At 47.3% G+C, this 20,436-nt stretch overlaps 1 protein-coding gene across 4 annotated transcripts in view; it reads right to left on the bottom strand.

Annotated features, from left to right (window-relative positions):
* The window catches only part of SYN3 (synapsin III), a 569,184-nt gene extending 549,446 nt beyond the window's left edge, over positions 1-19,738 (bottom strand). For 3 of the 4 annotated variants that reach the window (XM_030816170.1, XM_030816172.1, XM_003258123.4), the window contains exon 1: positions 19,649-19,738. The gene's annotated coding sequence lies outside the window, so the exon portion shown is untranslated. Of the gene's footprint in view, positions 1-13,601; positions 14,027-19,648 lie in introns of those variants that run through there. The other variant, XM_030816171.1, reaches the window with a different exon arrangement.
* Positions 19,739-20,436: the final 698 nt, after the last annotated feature.

Genomic DNA, 20,436 nt, shown 5'->3' with positions numbered 1-20,436 from the left:
TTTTTTTTTTGAGACGGAGTCTTGCTCTGTCACCCAGGCTAGAGTGCAGTGGCATGATCTTGGCTCACTGCAACCTCCGCCTCCTGGGTTCAAGCAATTCTCCTGCCTCAGCCTCCTGAGTAGCTGTGATTACAGGCGCCTGCCACCACACCCGGCTAATTTTTGGTATTTTTAGTAGAAACGGAGTTTCATCATGTTGGCCAGGCTGGTCTCGAACTCCTGACCTCATGTGACCTCATGTGATCTGCCCGCCTCAACCTCCCAAAATGCTGAGATTACGGGCGTAAGCCACCGCACCTGGCCTCAAATGCCACCTTTTTAAAGATGGTAGCCCTCCCCTCAACACCCCTCTCTCCTTCCTTGTATTTTCTCTGTCATACCCATTATCAGCTAACATATTATATATTTACTTTTGTAGTGTATTACTTCTGTGCCCTCCCAACTTGTATGTGACCTAAACAAAGACTGGGATTTTTGCTTATTTTTTTCACTGTCATACATCCAGCACCTACTAGAAAGAGTTAGCACATAGTAGATGGTCAAAAGATATTTGTGAATCAAAAAACCTGAGTGACTCCATCTCTTGTATTATCACTGGTTTCTTAGATGTCTCTAGATTATACACTTTTTTTTTTTTTGAGACAGAATCTCTCGCTCTGTCGCCCAGGCTGGAGTGCAGTGGTGCTATCTCAGCTCACTGCAAGCTTCGCCTCCTGGGTTCACGCCATTCTCCCGCCTCAGCCTCCTGAGTAGCTGGGACCACAGGCACCCACCACCACACCCGGGTAATTTTTTTTGTATTTTTAGTAGAGACGGGGTTTCACCGTGTTAGCCAGGATGGTCTCCATCTCCTGACCTTGTGATGCCCCACCTCAGCCTGATTATACACTTTTTAAGGACAGGGATCCTACCAAATTCACCTCCATCCAGCCCCTTAACAGAGAAAATGAGTTTATTCTGAGAGTGTGGACAAATGAAAGGGACGCTTTGACCCTCCTTTAATCTCCCTCAATCCCTAGCTCAGACATGCATCATGTCTTTCATGGACCACAGCAAAACTATGCATCCACTGCTCTCCATGCATCCAATTAGTTCTCCTTCAAATCCACTTCCATATCACTGACTGTCACATTTTTTTCAAACATAAGTTTAACCACATCATTCCCTACTGAAATACTACAGTTGCTCCTAGATATATGTCTGATATGGTTAGGCTTTGTGTCCCCACCCAAATCTCATCTTGAATTGTAACCCCCACATCCCCCATAATCCCCATGTGTCAAGGGAGAGACCAGGTGGACGTAATTAAATCATGGGGGTGGTTCCCCCATGCTGTTCTCATGATAATGAGTGAGTCTGACAAGGTCTGATGGTTTTATAAGCTTCTGTCATTTCCCCTGCTTGCACTTCTCCTCCCTGCTGCCTTGTGAAAAAGGTGCCTTGCTTGCCTTTCCACCATGATTGTAAATTTCCTGAGGCCTCCCCAGCCATGCTGAACTGTGAGTCAATTAAACCTCTTCCCTTTATGAATTACCCAGTCTTGGGTATGCCTTTTTTTTTTTTTTTTTTCTGAGACAGTCTTGCTCTGTCACCAGGCTGGAGTACAGTGGCACAATCTCGGCTCACTGCAATCTCCAACTCCCTGGTTCAAGCAATTCTCCTGCCTCAGCCTCCCAAGTAGCTGGGAGTACAGGCATGCGCCACCATGCCCAGCTAATTTTTTTTGTATTTTTAGTAGAGATGGGTTTTCACCATGTTGGCCAGGATGGTCTCGATCTCCTGACCTCATGATCTGCCTGCCTCGGCCTCCCAAAGGGCTGGGATTACAGGCGTGAGTCACTGTGCCCAGCCTGGGTACTCCTTTATTGGCAGCATGAGAGTGGACTAATACAATGTCCAAGCTCCCGTGTAGCACTAGGAACTCTTCCTTTTTTTTTTTTTTGAGACAGTCTTGCTCTGTCGCCAGGCTGGAGTGCAGTGGCGCGATCTCAGCTCACTGCAAGCTCCACCTTCCGGGTTCACGCCATTCTGCTGCCTCAGTCTCCCGAGTAAGCTGGGACTACAGGTGCCCGCCACAACACCCAGCTAATTTTTTTTGTATTTTTAGTAGAGACGGGGTTTCACCGTGTTAGCCAGGATGAGTCTCGATCTCCTCACCCTGTGATCTGCCCGTCTCGGCCTCCCAAAGTGCTAGGATTACAGGCGTGAGCCACCACACCCGGCCTGCACTAGGAACTCTTTCTAACCTGTGCCAGCTTCATCTCCCACTAGGGCATCCTTGCACAGTAGCTCACTGACACTTATCCTCTTACCCGCCATGCATGTCATGCCTCTGCACATGCTGTGTCTGCTTCCTGGAATGCCATCCTTTTTTATTCACCTCAAAATCCCTCCCCACCCCCATTGGATTAATGAGCTCCAGGCATCTTTCAAAACGCAGCTCAGATATTAGCTTGCTCAGGAAGCCTCCCAGGTACTCCCTCTCTCCCTCTGCCAAAGGAAAGTTCAAACCTCTCTCTCCCAGATCATGCTGTACTCCTGCATTACCTGGAGGACTTCTGTGCAGCAAACTCAACCACTCAGCTGCTAAGGACTCAATGTATGTGTCCCCCAAATTCATATGTTAAAACTGCAATCCCTAATGTGGTGGTATTTAGAGATGAGGCCTTTGGAAGGTGATTAGGTCACAAGGATAGAGCCCTCATGATGGGGTTAATGCATTTACAAGAAAAGACATAGCTCGTTTCCTCTCTCATCTGCAAACCAGGAACAAGGGCCCTCAAGCAGAACCTGACCAGTCTGGTACCTTGATCTCAGACTTCCCAGCCTCCCGAACTGTCTGTTGTTTAAGCTACCCAGTCTGTGGTAGTTTATTATAACAGCCCAAACTGACTAAGATACCAATACAGTTGAGAACTTGGAAATAAAATTGTGGGGGTCGAGGGCAGGAAAGGCCTCCAGGCCCGCCTGTCTACAGCACCTCTCTCTAAACTTTACAAAAAGAAGCAAAGCCCTTTGGTCAGACGATTCTTCCTTAGTAAACAATACACGTATATTTCATCATTTTTCCCCAGACTTCAGCCAAATGGACATGGTAAATCAGAAAGTATCTTGCTGGAGGAAAGTACACTGGCTGCTTGAAGCAAGAGAAGGTGGAGGGAAAGAGATTTGGAAGAACTCTAAAAACATAGTAATCCAGGGCCCTTTCTCGTAACAGCAAACAGTCTCACATAGAACAACCACTCTAAAGGGCAGTTGACACTGGGTCCCACCTGCTCCTGTCCCCGGCATGCTGCTGCACCCTACTTTATTAAAGAGGCAGCCAGGAGTGGAAGGAGAAATCCAACGATCCTGGAGTCTCCGCCACCCAACCCAAGGCAGCCAGTCATTCTATGTAACAGAAGAGTCAGGTTAGGAATCTTGAGTAGGAGTCAGGTTAGAACTGAGCAGCTCTCCCACCCCTAAACTGCCGTGATTAGCTAAAGTAGTGCTCCATGAAGCCCTGGCCAAAGGATCCCTGAGCTGCAGGTGGAAGCCCTGGGGCTGTTCTGGAGTTTCTGCCTCCCTGCTCCCATGATATTCTCACACTTCCTACTGCTCTTTCAAGTCTCACAGGCCATATACCCTTTTGTTATTAACCAGACAAGAAGGAAGAAAAATAGAAAGTTTCAACCCAAGGACTAACATCAAAAAGAAAAATCTTTAGAACATAAAAGTGTATTATTGAAATAGTCCCTACCGGGACTAACTCTAAGAACAACACATAAGCCAGTGACTGGTCTATAGTAAGTACCTTATGTATGTTGTTGCTGCTGCTACTACTTCTCCTCCTTCTCATACTCTATAGATGCCCCTACAAGGTTAGTGCGGCATACTGTTTAAAAGCACAAGCAAAAGCTGGGAGCAGTGGCTCACGCCTGTAATCCCAGCAGTTTGGGAGGCCGAGGCAGGTGGATCACCTGAGGTCAGGAGTTCGAGACCAGCCTGGCCAACATGGCGAAACCCCCGTCTCTATTAAAAATACAAAAATTAGCTGGGTGTGGTCGCGGGCACCTGTAATCTCAGCTACTGAGAAGGCTGAGGCAGGAGAATGGCTTGAACCCGGGAGATGGAGGTTGGAGTGAGCTGAAATCACGCCATTGCACTCCACCTTGGGCAACAAGAGTGAAACTCCATCTCAAAAAATAATAATAATAAATAAAAGCACAAGCCATGAAGTCAAAACTACCTGGGTTAATATCCCAGCAATTCTGTTTCTTAGCTCTGTGACATTGGGCCATTCATTCATCCTTCTGTGTCATTGTTTGCTCATCGTAAAACAGGGATAATAATTCTAACTCATCCATAAGCTTGTGGTGAGAATTAAGTGAATTAAGCCACATAAAGTGCATTGAACTGGGTCAGGCGTGGTGGCTCACGCCTGTAATCCCAGCACTTTGGGAGGCCGAGGCAGGCAGATCACGAGGTCAAGAGATCGAGACCATCCTGGCCAACATGGTGAAACACCGTTTTTACTAAAAATAGAAAAATTAGCTGGGCATGGTGGTGCGCACCTGTAGTCCCAGCTACTTGGGTGGCTGAGGCAGGAGAATCGCTTGTACCTGGGAAGCAGAGGTTGCAGTGAGCCGAGATTGCACCACTGCACTCCATCCTGGTGACAGAGCAAGACTCTGTCTCAAAAAAAAAAAAAGTGCATTGAACTATGCTTTGCACACAGTGAGGGTGCAACAACCTAGCAGTTAGGCCACAGGAAGATGTGGCTGCAGCATGCTTGGAAAGTGGGCAGGATGATGTACAAAAAGATGTGGAGTCTGTGAGCTTCAAGGCAGGCCCAAAGCAGTACTAGGTACAGTGCGTTCTTCCACCAACCTTCTGCCAACACACCACCTCCAGCCAGCTGGTTCACCATAGCAGTAGCTTTCCTCAAACATGCCTAGTCACATGAGACTTTGAAGGCACAACAGACATTCTGTTCACCTGGCTCTTGGACTGCCTGGTGTATTTCACCACGGCAGGCCCCCTGTTAATAACTGAGGAGCTGATGAATTGCTTCAATCACTTTAGACTCACAGACTCATTGAGCACAGGAGGTCAAGTGACTCCCATCCCATCCCTAAACAGACACGTGCTCTTTGATCAATCATCATCACCCTCACCCAGCATAAGCTTATTCTAGCCTCTAGCCATTCTCTAACCTTATTCCAGACCTTCGCTTCTACTTGTACCTCTGCCTGGTTGTCATTTCTCCAACTTTCTCCAAGTCAGAATTCCTACTAAACGCTGAAATCCCATTTCAAACATCACCTTTTCTGTGAACTCTCCCCAGCTCCCCCTAGGGTTTCTCATAGTGGTTTCAACCAATCACCTACACAGAATTATTTCTGGTGCTTGCTAACCACAGGTCTCCTACTTGAGGGATCAGGGCCTAGCCACCTGCATTTTTAACAACCTTCCCCAGATGATTCTTTTTTTTTTTTTTTTTTTTGAGATGGAGTTTTTGCTCTTGTTGCCCAGGCTGGAGTGCAATGGCACAATCTCGGCTCACTGCAACCTCTGCCTCCCGGGTTCAAGCGACTCTCCTGCCTCCGCCTCCCAAGTAGCTGAGATCACAGGCGTGTGCCACCACGCCCGGCTAATTTTTGTACTTTTAGTAGAGACAGGGTTTCTCCATGTTGGTCAGGCTGGTCTCGAACTCCCAATCTCAGGTGATCCGCCCGCCTTGGCCTCTGAAAGTGCTGGGATTACAGGCATGAGCCACCACGCCCGGCCCCAGATGATTCTTAAACACATTACAGTTTGAGAGCAGCTGTCCAGACAGCTAGCCTTTCAAACCTGACACTTAGTAATTTGGCCCTGACCTCTGCTCCCCTGATACTTTGCACATGACCTCTGACAGCACACCTGGCTGTGTTCTGGGTGAACTGCTTACAGTAAATCTCCTCTCTCCAGACTGGGAGCCACTTGAGGATAGAAACCTTGCCTGACTTATATTTAAATTCTCAACATTTCCAGGTGTGTTACTACTCTCGCTTTCTCTTTTCACTCATATTCCACATCTCATTCATCAACCAGGTCAGGTGGCTCTACTTTCTTTCTTTTTGAGATGGAGTCTCGCTCTGTCGCCCAGGCTGGAGTGCAGTGGCGCGATCTCGGCTCACTGCAAGCTCTGCCTCCCGGGTTCATGCCATTCTCCTGCCTCAGCCTCTCCTGGGACTACAGGCGCCCGCCACCACGCCCGGCTAATTTTTTTGTATTTTTAGGGTTTCACCGTGTTAGCCAGGATGGTCTTGATCTCCTAACCTCGTGATCTGCACACCTCAGCCTCCCAAAGTGCTGGGCCTACTTTCAAAAAAACATTTTTTTTTAACCACTTCTCACTTCTTTCACCCCAAGGACCTTAGTCCAGCCCATCATTGTCTCTCCCCCATGAACTACCACAACGACCCACTCATTGATCCTATAGCTTCCACCTTTCCCCCACTACAGCTCTCTTAACACACAGCATTCAGAATGATTCTTTAAAAACGTGTCAAATATTTGCAAGTCACATATCCAAGAAAGTACTGGTATATAAAGAATGCTAAAAGCTCAGCAATAAAAAAAGCAATTAAAAAAAAAAACATGTAACAGACCTGAACAGAGACACTTTGCCAAAGAGAATATAGGAATGGTAAATATACACTTGAAAAGATATTCAACGTAATTAACAAATTAGGGAAATGCAAATTAAACCATTGAGATACCACTAAACTATAAAGATGGCTAAAGTAAAAAATACCAACCACGCCAACTACTGATTCCAATGTAGAGCAACTGGAACTTTCATATGTTGCTGATGGAAATGCAAAATGACATGGCCACTCTAGAAATTAGTTTGGAAGTTTCTTATAAAGTTAAATATAAACTTGCACATGTCCTAGCAATCCAACTCTTGGGTATTTGCCTTAGAGAAGCAAAAACTCACATCCACACAAAAACCTAAATACAAATGTTTATAGCAGCTTTATTCATAATCCTTAAAAACTAGAAACAACCTGGCTGTGTGTGGTGGCTCACACCTGTAATCCCAGCACTTCGGGAGGCCGAGGTGGGCGGATCACAAGGTCAGGAGTTTGAGACCAGCCTGGCCAACATGCTAAAACCTCATCTCTACCCAAAATACAAAAAATTAGCTGGGCGTGGTGGAATCCCAGCACTTTGGGAGGCCGAGGCAGGTGGATCACGAGGTCAGGAGCTCAAGACCAGCCTGGCCAACATGGTAAAACCCTGTCTCTACTAAAAATACAAAAAAATTAGCTGGGCATGGTGGCACGTGCCTGCAATCCCAGCTACTTGGGAGGCTGAGGCAGGAGACTAGCTTGAACCCAGGAGGCGGAGGTTGCAGTGAGACGAGACCACACCACTGCACTCCAGCCTGGGCAACAGAGTAAGTCTCTGTCTAAAAAAAAAAAAAAAAAAATCCAAACTCCTTTCCACAGCCCATGAGTTCCCACCAGGCCTGGCTTTGGGAACCTCTCTAAAGACATTTTCTCCAACTCTCCCTTCCCCTACCTCTTACCTATCCTGAGGCCCATCTGCTGTTCTCTCTGCCAGGTACTCTTTTTTACAGATATTTCCAAAACTCACTCCCAAACATCAGGCTCTACTGAAATATTTACTCCTTAGACAGGTCTTCTTTAACTGACTTTTCTATAATAGTATCTATAATAGTATTTCCCTCATACTGTTTCGTTTTTCTTCATGGCACTCACTACTAAGTGGCATCATATATTTGTTTTGTGGTTATTTTCTACCTTTCCTCTGAGAATATAAGATGCATGAGGGTAACCTTATCTGTACTAGTCACCAATACATCCCCAGCACTTAGAATCTGCCTATCACAGGATTAAAACTCCATAATATTTGTTGAATGAATGAATGAACACACCCAAGAGACGAACACTCAATAATGGAATTCCCATGCTTTCAACGTGGAGCCATACTTTGACTCAAAAATTTCTTTGTATCACCCATCAAATCACCTGCCTACGTGGCCCCTGAGTAAAGCAGTCCTAGCCCCGAACATTTAATTCAGCTGTTGGTGCTTTCAAAAAATGTGTTAAGTTCGACATCTCCCTTCTAAGTGCAGCTTTCTCGTGCTTGGTTAGAAAACTGGCAGGAGGTGCCAGGCTGTAAGCACAGCATTCTCAGAGTAATGCCATGTGGGGTTTCCTGAGGGCTTGCAGAAAGCTATCTAGAAGTGCCACTTATGTGAACAAAGAAGTTTGAGGTAAGATTGAAGAAAGAAAGAAAAAATAATAAAAAACACCTCTAACACCTTTCCAAGGAGAATGAATACACGAGCACTTACAGAACACCTGCTCCACAGGTTCCAGGCACTCTGAAGGTTCTCACTTAATCCTCTTATCCTTCAACGTTAGACCTATTAGTCCCATTTTCACGTGCAAAAAAAAAACAAAACAAAACAAAACAAAAAAAACCAACACAGAGAGGTTAGGTAACGTGCCCGATGTCACACAGTGATAGGTAATATCTGGCATTTTGAACTCAGGTCTGTGTTGCCTTCAACTCCATTCTTTTTCCACTTTGGACTTTAGAAGCAATACTCAGGGGCATGAGAATGAATACTGTCCAGAGGAGGCAGGCAGAACATGCCAACCTCAAGTAGAAAACACCGACCAACACCTGGACACTAGTGGCCAGTTTCTTTTCTAAAATGTTTCAAAGACCAGCATGGACCAGTCTGCTCAAGCAACATGCTGATTACCTTCCAGCAAATATTTTTGAACACCTACCATACAGCAACATTTCCTGGGCTGGATGTTTCCACATATATTATCTCATTTAATTTTCATTATTGTTAAAAAAAAAAACTGTTAGGCCGGGCGCGGTGGCTCACGCTTGTAATCCCAGCACTTTGGGAGGCCGAGGCGGGCGGATCACGAGGTCAGGAGATCGAGACCACGGTGAAACCCCATCTCTATTAAAAATACAAAAAATTAGCCGGGCGTGGTGGCGGGCGCCTGTAGTCCCAGCTACTCGGAGAGGCTGAGGCAGGAGAATGGCATGAACCTGGGAGGCAGAGCTTGCAGTGAGCCGAGATTGCGCCACTGCACTCCAACCTGGGCGACAGAGCGAGACTCCATCTCAAAAAAAAAAAAAAAAAAAAAAAAAAAAAAAAAAAAAATTAGCCAGGCGTGGTGGCGGGCGCCTGTAGTCCCAGCTACTCGGAGAGGCTGAGGCAGGAGAATGGCATGAACCCGGGAGGCAGAGCTTGCAGTAAGCCGAGATTGCGCCACTGCACTCCAGCCTGGGCGACAGAGCGAGACTCCGTCTCAAAAAAAAAAAAAAAACTGTTAACATGTGATATAGTTTGGATGTTTGCCTTCTCCAAATAGCATGAGGGTATGGCAACACTGCATCTTATTCATTCTTTAGGTTCTAAACCCATAGTATGGTGTGAAAATCATGTGTAGCTAAAAATACCCTCAAAAATATTTTTGAAATGTGATCCCCAGTATTGAAGGTGGAGCCTGCTGGGAGGTGTTTTGGTGATGGGGGTGGATCCCTCATGAATGGCTTGGTGTCCTCTCCTTGGTGATGAGTGAGTTCTTGCCCTATTAGTTCACCAAGAGCTGGTTGTTAATAGGAGCCTGGCACGTCCTCCTCTCTCTGTTGCTCTCTCTCACACCATGTGACATGCCTGTTACCCCTTCGCCTTCTGCCATGAGTTAAAGCTTCCTGAGGCCTCGCCAGAAGCTGAGCAGATGCTGGTGCCATGCTTGTACAGCCTGCAGAACCTTGAGCCAAATAAAACTCTTTTCTTTATAAATTACCCAGTCTCAGATATTCCTTTATAGCAATGCAAAATGGACTGAAACAACACGTATTAAGGTATTGGAGGCTGTTTATCCAAATTAAATGACAGAAACCTTGCAAGCAAATACATACTCCTAAGAATTCCCTCTCCTTCACCCCATGCCCTAGAGATTTTGACAGTTACCTTAAAAACAGAGCAGCACGAAGATGCAGACAACTTCTTTTTTGACCTTCTTTTTCTACTTCTTTTGCTGTAGGCCAGAGTTTTGCACACTGGATAGCACAGGGAATTACTATTCAGGGTTTCATACACAAAAACCATGTATAATGCAACTTCCTGGCCATTAAAATACTTTTAGGGTATTTTTGGCTACACATGATTTTCACACCATACAATGGGCTGAAAGCCTAAAAAATGAGTAAGACGCAGTGTTGCTGTACCCTTAGCGTCCTCTAATTTACTCCTGCTTGACAGATAATCAAGAAATGTTAGATCTAGAAAGGAAGTTACAGATTGCTAAGTTCCACTCCTTGCCAGGGCTTCAATGATGACAGGGCCTTGGAAGGTGGGCTCCCCCTGCTGGACAGCTCCACTACCAGCATGTTCTTCCTCTATCTGCCATCTGCTCCTCTCCAAATTCCACTGCTGCAGCTAGCTTTGCCCTCCAGCCCTGCAGAATAATTATAACTCCTCTTTCCTATGATAATAATTTGAATTTCTGAAGCCTGTTATTTGGGTGAGACTTTCTTAATGCTATAGTGATCATGAAAAGGGTCAAGTATCTGCACTGTGCTTTTTAATAACCACCGGATGGTTTTTATTCTGGGTGCTCATCCTAGCTATTGACACCCGCCTCCCCATTAGGCAGCTCCACCAATTAATTAAATTCAATATTTTGGGAGCTGTGCTCTGGAAGCATGCCTCTTAGTCGGGAAGACAAAAGAACAAAAACCACACATCATGTGGCAGAAGCACTCTTACAGTGGCACAGATTCGGTGCCAGCCACACGCAGGAGGAAAGGGTCAGGGTCTCGGCCCATCCATTGGGAAGGATTGCTAACCTGTGAGCTAGACGACCCCAGGAAACACAGCCTGAGCCTGCTCAAGGAAAGTGACCAGGTCTGTACTCAGCTTGCCTGTCGCCTCTGTGTCTCAGACACCAGCCACAAAGCCAAGCAGAGAGGCCGGGCGCGGTGGCTCACGCCTGTAATCCCAGCACTTTGGGAGGCCGAGGCGGGCGGATCACGAGGTCAGGAGATTGAGACCATCCTGGCTAACACAGTGAAACCCCGTCTCTACTAAAAATACAAAAAATTAGCCGGGCGAGGTGGTGAGCGCCTGTAGTCCCAGCTACTCCGGAGGCTGAGACAGGAGAATGGCGTGAACCCCGGGGGGCGGAGCCTGCAGTGAGCTGAGATCGCGCCATTGCACTCCAGCCTGGGCGACAGCGAGACTCTGTCTCAAAAAAAAAAAAAAAAAAAACCAAGCAGAGGAGGTGTTCCATAAGCCTACTCCAATCTTTTGGCACTGGAAAGGGGCCTGGAGGTGAGAATAACTAAATGCAACTCACTCACCCCTTGTGTCTCAAATGAATGAGTGTTTTTTCTTTTTTCTTAAAAAAAAAAAGTTATAAAAATACAACTCCAAACATCTAAGACAGGGAGTCTTTGTGTCCATTTCTTCTCATCTGTCAACTCATCAAGTGACAGGAAACAAATCCCCTAACTTCTGTGGACCTCCATTTTCTCAGCTACAAATTGAGGGGCTTGGCCAGGCACAGTGGCTCATGCCTGTAACCCCAGCACTTTGGGAGGCTGAGGCAGGTGGATCACTTGAGGTCAGGAGTTCGAGACCAGCCTGGCCAACATAGTGAAACCCGATCTCTACTAAAAATACAAAAAATTAGCTGGGTGTGGTGGTGCACATCTGTAGTCCCAGCTACTCGGGAGGCTGAGACATGAGAATCTCTGAGCCTGGGAGGTGGAGGTTGCAGTGAGCTGAGATCACACCACTGCACTCCAGCCTGGGTGACAGAGCGAGACTCTGTTTCAAAAAAAAACAAAGCAAAACAAATTGAGGAGCTTGAGCCAAAGAATTGTAAGGTCCCTTTCAGAACCAGGGTCCTCCAGTCTTTTGTGGTCACAGACAGTGAGTGGATAAGCTACAGTGACCTGGCTGAGCTAGTTTATCTCAAAACCAGCACATGACTTCTAGTACAGAGAACAGCATGCAAGGAAACAAAGGCAGACAAAAGATTCCTGCTCCAGCCCCACCATTATCCTGCCGTGGATCCCTCCCTGAGTACATCTGCCTGCACAGCTCTAAATACCAGCCCTGCCACTGAGCAAATGGATCATCTTGGACGAGTCATTCAACCTCCTTTAGCCTTGATTTTCACATCTGTAGATTGGGGTTAATTTTACCCACTCCCAGTGCAGTTGGGATGGTGAAATAAGTTAAAACCCGTATAAAGCACCCAGTACCTAGAGGACATACACTGTGTATCCCTTTATTCAAACATTCTTTACCCACTGAGCCCACTTCATCAACATATTCAAATTCCAAAGGCTTATAGCAATCTGAAGCCCAGGGGGCCAGACCTAGAAGGGCTGCAAAAATCAGCAAGTCCAACTCCTTTCTACCTCTGCGATTTACAAGGGAGGGAACTGAGGCTCAGAAAGGTTCGGTGACTTGCTCAAGGACCCACATCAGCAAAGCCTGGCCTAGAACATAGGGTGGCAAACACCAAGGACCACACAAGACACAAAGATAACCCTTTGTAGGCCCCATTCTCCAAAACTGAGAACACATCACTTATAACCCAATTCTGAAAAATTAAAAATAGAAAAATTTTCCAATTCTGTATATTTTTGGAGGACCGCAAGAGATAGCCAGCATTGCGGTGTGTCTATGAAAGGCAAGGATTTCTTGAATTACTTATGAAATGAAGGTCAGTGTTTCTTGCTAGCAGTTTTTCCCCAGCTGCTCTGCTCCCCTCTCCCTTCCCCACATCTACTCATTTCAATTTACATCTTGAGGCACACATGCCTACATTGGGCCCCTTTCTGGACAAGGTGAGAAGTTTTAGGCAGAGGCAATAATCCATGTCCCATTAAACACAAACAAAAAAAATCACAATTATGCTATCCATAATACAAAAAGAATTCCTCTCCTCACCCCTAAGAGCCCCAGCCTGGGACACCTAGAAAAGTGCCTAAATACATTAAGGCACACCAACAACTCAAGGGTCAGGGACACAAAGGTCCCCCCGAATGACATGATCAAAATCCATGAGACCATTCAAGAGTCTCTGGAGAAACCTCAGCCCAGATTCTACAAGGGCCACTGGACTGAGCTGGAGTACTCTAGAGGGAGCTCAGATAATATGAGGAGGAACCGGGTTAGAATTGGTTTCAGAGATACAGGGATAACCTGACCAGCTCTCCTCCTGCCCAGATTCCCAAAAGAAAGCGTGTATCTTCAGGGAATATCTGACAGAAAGCTACACCAAGAACATGCTTCCTTGTAGCTCCTGGTGAGCACGCTCCCTAGACAGTGTCTGCTAAAACTTGGATTAGGAAGGCCCTAATCCAAGCCTCACATCGTGCACTTTGGCAAACAGACCCAGAGAGGGAGACCATCCTGCTCAAGCTCATATCACAAGCCAGTGGCAGCCACTGGCTTGAGCTTGCACCTGACTTTCAGTCTAGAGCTAGTCCTCCCCGCACCCCACGGCTCCTTCCCACCAGGCCCGCTCCCTCTTCCAAAACCTTGGGCTCACCTCCTGGTTCTAAGGATTCTGCCAGGTTGAACAATGCTCAGAAGCAGGTGGCAGTTTAGCAATTCATTCAGAGGGACCTGGGGCTGTGCCCGTTCCCGGTGGCAAGGAGAGACTGCAGTAAGAGACTGCAGCGTGGAACTTTGAAAGGGCTCTCTTCTCTAAAGAATCCTCCTCCTCCTCTTCTTTCTCCTCCTCCTCCTCCTTCTCCTCCTCCGTAGTACTATGGACACATGTGCTCTGCTTGGGAGGAGGAAAGGAGGAGAGTATGGATGTGTAAGGAGAGTGTGGATGTTTATTGGAGGGAGAAGGCCAACAATCTGCAGGGCCCTGCTGTATACTTACACCTAGCAGAAGAGGAACAAAAAAAAAAGAGAGAGAGAGAGAGCTCTAACTGTTTCCACAAAATTATTAACCCTTGTGCTCCAGCTCTGCTCCTCAAACAGCTGAAGCAAGAGAAACAATACACTTAACCAATGGAGCACCAGCCAAAGACATTACATCATCAGTCAGCACTGTCATTGGCTAATAATTCCTAGAAGGCAAAATTCTGCTTCTAGGTGCTTAACCCTTTCATGCTCATCAGAGCAAAGAGAATTTGGTCTAAACCAACGCTTCCTGAACTTGCTTTTATCAGAATCATCCAGGGTGTTTTCTAAACATACAGATCATCATTTTTCATTTCAAGCCATCTAAATCAGAACCTACAAAGGGAGCATGGATAGCTGTATTTTAAATAGTGTACAGAGGGTGGCAACCACTGATCAACTCAGAAAGTCTTCCTCTCCAAACAAGATAACATTTTTCTGAGCATTTTTCATGTGTCTAACACTTTGCTACATCATCTCACTTATTTCCTGCACTGAACAATGGCTCCATATCCCAAGTATAAAAAGTCAGGTTAAGAGAGGATAAGTAGGCTGGGCACAGTGGCTCACGCCTGTAATCCTAGCACTTTGGGAGGCCGAGGTGGGTGTATCACCTGAGATCAGGAGTTCGAGACCAGCCTGACCAACAAGGTGAAACCCTGTCTCCACTAAAAATACAAAAATTAGCCAGGCGTGGTGGCGGGCGCCTGTAATCCCAGCTACTCCAGAGGCTGAGGCAGGAGAATCACTTGAACCCAGGAGGCCGAGGTTGCAGTGAGCTGAGATCACACCACTGCACTCCAGCCTGGGCGTGACAGAGCGAGACTCCGTTTCAGAAAAAAGAGAGGATAAATCAGTTGAGCAAGAGATGGAGACTTGCTTTGAAAGACAGGCTGTTGGGACCCGACCTTGCTACCCTTTTGAAGCTCCCGCTTGAGGTCAAACCAAGCCATTTATTTACTTATTGCCTCTAGAGTTATAGAAAATGTAGACCCTCTTGATGAGTTGGAAAATGCCAGGAACCTGGGAGGAACGGGGAAATGAAGACAATGGTGGATTATTCTCTTTCTTGGGCTCATTCCTTCTGCTTCTGTTGCAAATTCAGCTAGAACATCACTGTCTCTTGGAAGCCTTCCCCAACCACCTGCCAACCCCCAAAACAGGGATAGATGCCCCTGCTCTGTGCTCTTAAGGTCATCTGGAGTCGTGGGCTGCAGTTACTTATTTACTGGATAAACTCCATGAGATCAGAGCCATGTCTACTTTCTCCACTAACATATACCTGGACAGTGCCTGCCACGTGTGAATACTCAATCATGACAGAAAGAAGGGAGAGAAAGTGTTTGCCGAAGTTCTAAATGGCATCACACTGAGATGGGAAAGACAAAGGATTGGAAGTCTGGAGACTCACAGGAACAAACTGATTTTGGGCAAGTTCGTTTGGACAGGGGAGAGGGGGTTGGTGTCCTTATCTAAAAATGAGGATAATCACACTCTCCTATGAATAGTTATAAAGATCAAATTAAAGAATGATCCAAAGCTCTGATTTTCTCCTCCTCTCTCTCTCATGCTCGAACTCATCCATTTTATTGGCTGACATCTAAGTGCTGACAACTGCCATATTTATATCTCCAGCCTAGACTCCCCTCCTTGACTCCAGACTCACAGCCAATGCCTGTGGATGTTTTACGGGCATCTCCAAAAGAGTATTTGAATTGTATCCTCTAAGCACAACCTGCTCCTCGCCTAGTCTGTTTTGTGAATAGTGCTCCCATCCACCCAACCTTTTTTTTGTTTTTTTTTTAATTAGGTGAAATTTACATAACTAAAAGCTAGCCATTTTAAACTAACAATGCGTGGCATTTACTATCCTCATGATGATGTGCAAACTGTCACCTCTATCTAGTTCCAAAACATTTTCATCACCCCAAAAGGAAACCACTTAGCCATTAAGCAGTCAAGCCCCAGTCCCACTTCCCCCTCAGATCAGCACAAACACCAATCTGTTTTCTGTCTCTATGGATTTACCTATTCTGGATACTTCACATAAAGGGAATCATACAATATGTAACCTTTTGTGTCTGGCTTTTAAAACACGTTTTCACATAGTATTTTTAAGGTTCATCCACATTGCAGCATGTATTAATACTTCACTCCTTGTTATGGCTGAGTAACGTTTTATTGTATGTTATACTACATTTTGTTTATTCAGTCACTTACTGTTGGAGCTGCCAGACTTTCAGTAGCCAACCAATCTTAAACCAGAAGGCTGGCCACCATCCTTCATCCCCACCCTTTTCCCATATTCCCTGCATTTAAAGTATCAGCAAGTCCTGTCCGTTTTGCTTCCTAAATAGAGCTCAAATCCTTTTACTTTTCTCCAACACTATTGCTGTCCTCTAGCCCAGACACCAATATATCTCTCACTGAGCTTCCAACTGTGACAAGATCTCATTCTTTCTTCTCACCTGGTAGCTGAGCGGGACTCCTTTTAAAACATAAACCAGATCATCCATTCATTTAAGCAATATTTACTAAGCATCTTTCTTCAAGGAGTTTTCCTCCCAGAGGCATAACAGACAACACACAAATATACACTATTATATCAGGCTTAAAATCCTTCAATGATTCGTTTGTTGCACTTTAGATAAAAATCTAAGCTCAGCATGGCCTCCAAGACTACATTGCCTTCAAACTCATCTCAGGCCACTCCACACAATTTGCCCACTATGCGCTCCAACCACAATGGGCTCCATTCCTCCACCTCATGGTCTTTGAATAAGCTGTTCTCTCTGTCTCTTGATCTTGGCATTGCTGGATCTTCCTCCTTCCCCAGATCTCAGTGTAAATATCACTCCTTTGGGAGACCTTCCCTGACTACCCTGTTAAGCACATCCACCCTTCATTCATTTCACTCATTTAAGAAATATGTGCTAAACCCTGTGGTAGGCTCTTGGGATGAAGCAACGTATGATCCCCCGGAGTCTGCAGTCTAAAGGGGAGGACCAACAATAGGAAAGTAAATAAAATAGATAAATGACTGTTATGAAGGGAGAATAAAAGGGAGGGGGTACAGAAGGCCTTTCCGAGGTTACATTGAAACTGAAGGCAAGGAGTCAATTGGACAAAGAGCCTGTTATTCTCTATCACATCCTGGCTATGCAATGCAATGTTCCATCCCTCAACACTTGCTTTTGATGAATCCAAGTATTTAATGTCTATCTCCTCTAATAGACTGAGCTTTCTCCCCATCACCTAGGACACTGCCTACTCCTCAAGAGACACTCAATACACATTGATTGATTAATTAGTGGATGAATGAATGATTAATCAATCAATCCACCAATGAAAGCACTTTGGAAAGTGTAACAAATCATAGAGTTGTGAGTGATTGTTATCATAATTATAATTATTATTTTGTGGCAAAAGAATATCAACTCGGTTGGGTTTTGGAAGAGACTGGGTTTACTATAAAATGAGAATAAAAGTACCTAAGTTGGAGTATTATTGGACAACTAGGAGAGAATGTATATACATAATAAGACACTCAAAAAAGGGAAGCAGCGTCTTTGTGGCTATTATTATTAAAAGCTCCTCACAAAAGCTGACTCAACTCGAATTCCAAAACTCATTTTCAGGTGCAGTCACGAAACTTAAAGGTGAGAGAAATGAATACTTGTAAGATATCTACTACAGATCAGGCACAGTACAAAGCACTACTTCATTTGTGAGGTAGTGTAGTGGATGCCATGGGGAAATGCTCAACCCCCCTCCAAGACCAAGACACTCGTGACTTCCCCATGTCCAGCTGCCAGAGTGTTGGTTACTCCAGCTCCCAGCTGAGTCCCTAGTCAGGAACTGTCCTGCCGAAGGGACATCCTAGCTCCCTCCCTAGGACCAGCCTGCACCCACTGGCTGATCAACATTAAGCTTCAAAGGCCTCGTCTCTTTGTCTCACGGGAGGGATTGAGGTCTGTCTTGCACTGCACCATAGATCAACATCTCTGTCTGCCCAATCCTGTTTCCCTTATCTGCACACAAATCTCAGAAGCGCCAGTTCTTTCTCCAGGGAATCTGAACCATGACAGGTGAGTATGATGATTTCCTTTTAAATCAGAAAAAGAAGGTTCATGAAGGCTGCTAATGTCCCCAAAGCCTATGGCTAAAGTGACTTTCTGGTCTGATTTCCCAGCAAGCCCTCGTTCTTTCTACTACACCAATCTACACACAGCCTTGCCTCCAATGGCTGAGACTGGATCCCTGTGAAACAGAAAGGGGAGCCCAGGCAGAGGGGAAGGGCACACAGACGGCCTGAAGATGAGAAAAGAAGAGCAGAGGCACCCTTCAGAGTCCTGATGACAAGACTGAGGTCACAGGCTCCAGAAACAATACCAAAGTGATGTGCAGGCTGCAGAAGCAAGCATTACACGGACAGCATCTCTTTGCCTGAATCCATGTCCAGAAGCCAGGGAGCAGGGCTCCGGGGCAGAGGGGGCTCCCTTAAGCAGAGAAGAGTATTTGCAGCCAAGGACCAGAGAGTAACTACAACTTACCAGCTTTCTGATGCTCCGGCCTCCATCCATTGTCCCCAGAGCTGCCAGAGGGACCTGATCACTGATCAGAATTCTTCCACGGCCCTCCTTCATTCCAGAATAAAATTCTAAATATTCTAAGGCTGCACTTTAAGGTCTGTGCAGGTTTTAGCTCCCTGCCATGTCGACAGCTCATTTCCTACCTACAAGAAGACCCGGTCCTACTCCATTATCTGCTGTAGAATTATCTGATGTTCTAGGTCAGGACACCGGACCCTTTCAGTTTCTTTACCTTTACACAAGAAAACCCACCTGGAATTCCTGCTCCCCATCAACTCCCACCCCCAACACACTTTTCAGCCTGGCAAAACCTCCGACTTCCAGTCAATGGTCACCTCCTCTCTGAAGCCTTCCTGGCTTCCTCACCGTCCTCTTCTCCACCTCGAGTCTTCCGCACTACCCTGCACTGCAATTGCTCCTCCTACTGTCCCTCTTAGCCCCAGGAGCTCCCCAAGGCCATTCTTCATGCTGCTAGGGCTTGGCACAGTGCCTGGCACTCAGAAAGAGCCAAGTAAGTGCTGGATAGATACACGAGGTGCTGTATCCAGAGCTATTCTCTGCTTCTAGCTTGGTCAGGGAACCCCTCTGAGATTTCATCCTGCCCCCGGGATGACTGGAAATAGGAAATGGCATGACAAATCTGACCCCCCAAACCCAAGGCAACAGGTCATGAGGGGTCTGGGGACCTAAGGCAGGTCCTAGGAGCCGGCGCAGAGCAGAGGTCCGGCCGCTGCGGTTCCTGGTTTCCCGCAAGCCCTTCCCCGGGCCGGGCGCTGGGTGGAGGCAGTCTTAGGATCCACAGTCTTGCGCGCCCCCGGCTCCCGGGCCCGGCAGACGGCCCCCGCAAGCCGACCTGTCTGTCCCAGGGACCGGCCCAGGGCCCCGGCAGCGGCAGCCTGAGGAGACACCGTGGCGCGCAGCTCCTTGCCTCCCTCTCTGCCCCTCCGTGCGCCCGCATCCCGCGGACACAGAGCCGGAGCTCCGGGGACGCAGCCCGACGCGAGAACGCACCAGCAGCCCCCGCTCGAGGTGGGGTCTCCCGGCTGTCAGAAACCCCACAAAGTCTACTTTGCGGCGGCGCGCCGCTTACCATGCGAGCAGCCAGGAACTCGGCGCCCGGTGGTGCCTCCGCGCGGCGCCCGCCAGTCGATCCGCTCCGGGTCCCGGGAGCTCAGCCTCTGCCCCTCAACGCGCGCGAGCGCCCCCGCCCGGCGGCCCGGCCTCCCCGCGCCGCGGCGCCCCATTGGCTCGGGCAACGAGGCCCCCGGACGGCCCCGCCCACCCGCGCCCACTCCGTCGCCCACGCCTCTTCCCTTTTCCCTGCTGGGTTCACCTCTCCAGGCAGGGAAAGTTGCTTCTAGACTCTGAGCTCTCACCGGACTCAGGAGCCCAGTTAGCTAATAATTCTGGGTCCCAGGAGTGTCTGGACGCCCCTCGGGGAGTGCGAAGAGTGCAGTGTCCTTGGAATCCACCTTTGGGAAAGTCAGCTGACCTCCCGGACCTCAGGTGGCACCTCAGAGAAACCACGGCCCCTTGTCAGGAAATGTCCCAGGCTGTGGGCTAGGCCCTAGGGCCAGGATGCAACAGGGAACAAGACAAAGTCCTCGTGGACTTTGCATGGAGTGGGGGTGGGGGTAGGTTATATACAACAAACGAAAAAAACAAGAGAATGTCAACTGGGCGCGGTGGCTCACGCCTGTAATCCCAGCACTTTGGGAGGCCGAGGCGGGTGGATCACGAGGTCGGGAGTTCAAGACCAGCCTGGCCAAGATGATAAAACCCCGTCTCTACTAAAAATACAAAAATTAGCTGGGCATGGTGGCCCGTGCCTGTAGTCCTAGCTACTCAGGAGGCTGAGGCAGAATTGCTTGGACCCAG

The sequence above is a fragment of the Nomascus leucogenys genome, chromosome 7b (genome assembly GCF_006542625.1).
Source record: "Nomascus leucogenys isolate Asia chromosome 7b, Asia_NLE_v1, whole genome shotgun sequence".
NCBI lineage: Eukaryota > Metazoa > Chordata > Mammalia > Primates > Hylobatidae > Nomascus > Nomascus leucogenys.
The sequence above is the reverse complement of the archived record's forward strand: the minus strand, read 5'-3'. Positions and strand labels throughout refer to the sequence as shown.